This window comes from Amblyomma americanum, chromosome 11 (assembly GCF_052857255.1).
Source record: "Amblyomma americanum isolate KBUSLIRL-KWMA chromosome 11, ASM5285725v1, whole genome shotgun sequence".
In the NCBI taxonomy this organism is placed as follows: Eukaryota; Metazoa; Arthropoda; class Arachnida; order Ixodida; family Ixodidae; genus Amblyomma; species Amblyomma americanum.
The window spans coordinates 128,266,496-128,270,855 of NC_135507.1; the positions used below are offsets into that span (position 1 = coordinate 128,266,496).

Consider the following 4,360-nt stretch of genomic DNA (forward strand, 5'->3'; position numbering starts at 1 on the left):
TGTTCACGGTTTGCTGTTCAGCCCGTTTTCTTTAAGCGGTCGCACGGGTCCGACGACCATCGGTTCACCAGGAAGCACACCGGTAACTTCGTCATCAATTGGGCAATAACACAGAGCTTTTGCGCCGTTCCCCGAGCACGTTTGTTCTGCCGTTGTGTTCGCAGCGACGTCACCCCCGGACTCCCAAGCAGCGGTAGCTCTGTGTGGACGGTTCTCTGCCGCCCACCGCTGCGCCCTCTTTGGGGAAGGGGTCATCTTTCGCTCAGAAATGCCCCTCGAGTCCGCCGCCCCAAGGGTGCGCCCTCGTGCTGCGCCCTATCCGACCATTTCGCCACATCATTGCTTCGCTTAAGAGACAGGCACCGCCTAGCCGTGGCTACGCAGCGCGTACTTGGACAGCCGCCAGACGGGCGTTCGTCAGACTACTCCCGCAACAGGAGTCCACCGGCCACAGTGCCATGGACGGCGTTTCGGTATCGCACCGGCAGACTACTCGAAGGCTGGGAAGGACGAAGCAGCAGGAGAACCCCGCTGCCGCAGGTGCGTTCAAAATGCGGGATTACAACCCCTCGTCCCTTTTTTTCCCGGTGCCTCCTTTCGCCCCGCCGGCACGGCTTCAGACATCGCGCCCGCACTGCGAGACCTCTTGCGGCGGCCGTTCCTTATAAGTACTGGGCCGCACGCGTCCCGCCGCGCGCGCGTTGTTGCGAAGAGTTACTTTTCCGGAGCCGGCGAGCCGCGTTTCCTCTCGTACTCCGCAGCAGCCGCCGCCGTTCCCTTGGCGGCGGGCAAGCCTTTCCCTCGGCCAGCCTACCGACTCCGTCGCGACTCTCATGAGCCAGCGAGCCGCGTTTCCTCTCGTACTCCGCAGCAGCCGCCGCCGTTCCCTTGGCGGCGGGCCGGCCTTTCCCTCGGCCGGCCTACCGACTCGGTCGCAACTCTAACGAGAGCCAGCGAGCTGCGGTTCCTTTCGTACTTCGCAGCAGCCGCCGCCGTTCCCTTGGCAGCGGGCCGGCCTTTTCCCTCGGCCAGCCTACCGGCTACGTTCGAGTCTCTCCGACAACGAGTGTCGAAGACCGAAAGCCCACCAGATTGGTGCGTTACGCCGTTCGAACCCACGGAAGCAGTCCGTCCGACATTCCCTTGGTGACGGACCTCCGCTGGGCGTAACAATTTTTGCAGAGATGCGGCATCAGAATCTCGCAACTCCGCTGTTGAGGCCTTCCCCCGCTTATAAGCGGGGGCGGCGCCGGGTGTGACAAGCACAATCCGGTAATGATCCTTCCGCAGGTTCACCTACGGAAACCTTGTTACGACTTTTACTTCCTCTAAATGATCAAGTTTGGTCATCTTTCCAACAGACCGGCGCAACCGAAAGGCCGCGCCGGACATCGGTCCGAAGACCTCACTAAATCATTCAATCGGTAGTAGCGACGGGCGGTGTGTACAAAGGGCAGGGACGTAATCAACGCGAGCTTATGACTCGCGCTTACTGGGAATTCCTCGTTCAAGGGGAACAATTGCAAGCCCCTATCCCAATCACGAAGGAAGTTCCACGGGTTACCCAGTCTTTTCAGACAGGGATAAAGACACGCTGCTTCCTTCAGTGTAGCGCGCGTGCGGCCCCGGACATCTAAGGGCATCACAGACCTGTTATTGCTCTGTTTCGTGCGGCTAGGAGCCGCTTGTCCCTCTAAGAAGGTTGTAAGGTGCTGGGAACCCCGCACCTATTTAATAGGCTAGAGTCTCGTTCGTTATCGGAATTAACCAGACAAATCGCTCCACCAACTAAGAACGGCCATGCACCACCATCCACCGAATCAAGAAAGAGCTCTCAATCTGTCAATCCTCCCAGTGTCCGGGCCGGGTAAGTTTTCCCGTGTTGAGTCAAATTAAGCCGCAGGCTCCACTCCTGGTGGTGCCCTTCCGTCAATTCCTTTAAGTTTCAGCTTTGCAACCATACTTCCCCCGGAACCCAAATACTTTGGTTTCCCGGAAGCTGCCCGCCGAGTCATTTGAGTAACTCAGGCGGATCGCTGGTTGGCATCGTTTATGGTCAGAACTAGGGTGGTATCTGATCGCCTTCGAACCTCTGACTTTCGTTCTTGATCAAAGAAAACATTCTTGGCAAATGCTTTCGCAGTAGTTCGTCTTGCGACGGTCCAAGAATTTCACCTCTAGCGCCGCAATACGAATGCCCCCGTCTGTCCCTCTTAATCATTACCCCGTATTCCAAAAACCAACAGAACAGAAACGGGGTCTTGTTCTATTATTCCATGCAAGTTTATTCAGGCGACTCGCCTGCGTTGAGCACTCTAATTTTTTCAAAGTAAAAGCGCAGGCCTCCTCGAGACGCACCAATGAAGGGCACCAAGAGAGGACCGGCATGATGTTCAGTCCGAGCCGTCGCATCGGGTAGATGCACTACTCGTCTGGAACTGAGATCCAACTACGAGCTTTTTAACCGCAGCAGCTTTAGTATACGCTATTGGAGCTGGAATTACCGCGGCTGCTGGCACCAGACTTGCCCTCCAATTGATCCTCGTTAAAGGATTTAGAGTGTACTCATTTCAATTACGGGGCCTCAAAAGAGTCCCGTATTGTTATTTTTCGTCACTACCTCCCCGTGCCGGGAGTGGGTAATTTGCGCGCCTGCTGCCTTCCTTGGATGTGGTAGCCGTTTCTCAGGCTCCCTCTCCGGAATCGAACCCTGATTCTCCGTTACCCGTAACAACCATGGTAGGCAAGTAACCTACCATCGAAAGTTGATAAGGCAGACACTTGAAAGAAACGTCGCCGGCTCATGGCCATGCGATCAGCACAAAGTTATCCAGAGTCACCACAGAGTACGGGCAGAACCCGATGGGTCTTGGTCTAATAAAAGCGCCCGTCAGCCAAAGGCCTTCAGGCTCAATGCATGTATTAGCTCTAGAATTGCCACAGTTGTCCAAGTAGAAAGAAACGATCTAAGGAACCATAACTGATTTAATGAGCCATTCGCGGTTTCGCCTTATTTCGGCATGTACTTAGACATGCATGGCTTAATCTTTGAGACAAGCATATGATTACTGGCAGGATCAACCAGGTAGATGCATAGGCAAACCCTTGTCGCTCCTCAAGGGAGCCCTGTCGCGGCCGATCGGGGCCCCTCTCACCCCTCGGCGCGCGACGCGCATCTTTTTCGCGGCAGCTCTCGCTGCCCGTGCATCGTTCGAGCTCGCTGCGGCATCCGACCCGAAGGCCCGGTTATCACCGCGCGGCAAGAGAGCACGCGCCCTTAGGCAAAGCATTTGTAACGCGCCCACCAGTGCGCACGCGGCCGCTAGGGCCGCGGCGTTCAGGCACTGGACGGCGCTTGCTGCGTAGCCGAGACGGCCTAGCCGCCAGACGACGGGACACGCCCGCGTCTTCGGCGCAGTCGCACGGAATCGAGTCCGGGTAGCACGGAACACACTTCGTAACACGTGGGAACAGCGTCGTCCGACAACCAGCCCCTATCGCAGACGCGGATGAGGCTGCAGACGAATGCCGTGGGGTCCACGGGACGGGGACACGCTGGGCACGAGGCCGCATATCAAGACCCGTACGGCGCGCGCGCGCTCGGGCGCACGCCACCGACAGTGCCACAAGGACCCCCATATAGTAGCAGCGATAAGTACCCAGACCTCCGTGGGTTGGTAAGTGGCCGTACTCGTGCCGATCTCGCCGTAAATTTGGCGCAAATCGTGCGCGCCCATCGGGCGGCATCGCGGCGCGCGCGTTTCGCGGCGCCCCGCGCGAGCCGAACTCGTGGACTTTGCCGTGGCGCTTGGCGCCGTGCTCGAGGCGCCTTCGCCGCAAGAGCCGCGCAAATCGTGCGGCACCCATCGGCGGCATCGCGGCGCGCGCGTTTCGCGGCGCCCCGCGCGAACCGAACTCGTGGACTTTGCCGTGGCGCTATCGGCCCCTCTGTCGGTACCGCGGTTCCGCCGCGGGACCTGGCCAAATCGCGGGCGCGGCAGCGCAGGCCGGCATCGCGGCGCACCACACGAGCCGTACTCGTGGCGCTTTCGGATCAAGTGTCGCACAAATCGTGCAAATGCCATGGGCCGAGGTCGCCAAATGCACAAATGCGCCTCCGGGGCGTCGAGAGCCGCGTTTCGGACTTCGCCGACGAAGCGCGCACTCTACGCCTCCGCGTGTGCCGCGGCGGTATGCCCCCCTTATATATGCAGCGATAAGTACCCAGACCTCCGTGGGTTGGTAAGTGGCCGTACTCGTGCCGATCTCGCCGTAAATTTGGCGCAAATCGTGCGCGCCCATCGGGCGGCATCGCGGCGCGCGCGTTTCGCGGCGCCCCGCGCGAGCCGAACTCGTGGAC

The 4,360-nt window shown here is 59.1% G+C and overlaps 1 non-coding gene across 1 annotated transcript; it reads right to left on the reverse strand.

The window, feature by feature from the left end:
* Positions 1-1,273: 1,273 nt before the first annotated feature.
* On the reverse strand, positions 1,274-3,088 carry LOC144111565 (small subunit ribosomal RNA). Its single transcript, XR_013310093.1, has one exon. It is a non-coding gene; the product is annotated as a small subunit ribosomal RNA (ribosomal RNA).
* Between the last annotated feature and the right edge of the window lie 1,272 nt (positions 3,089-4,360).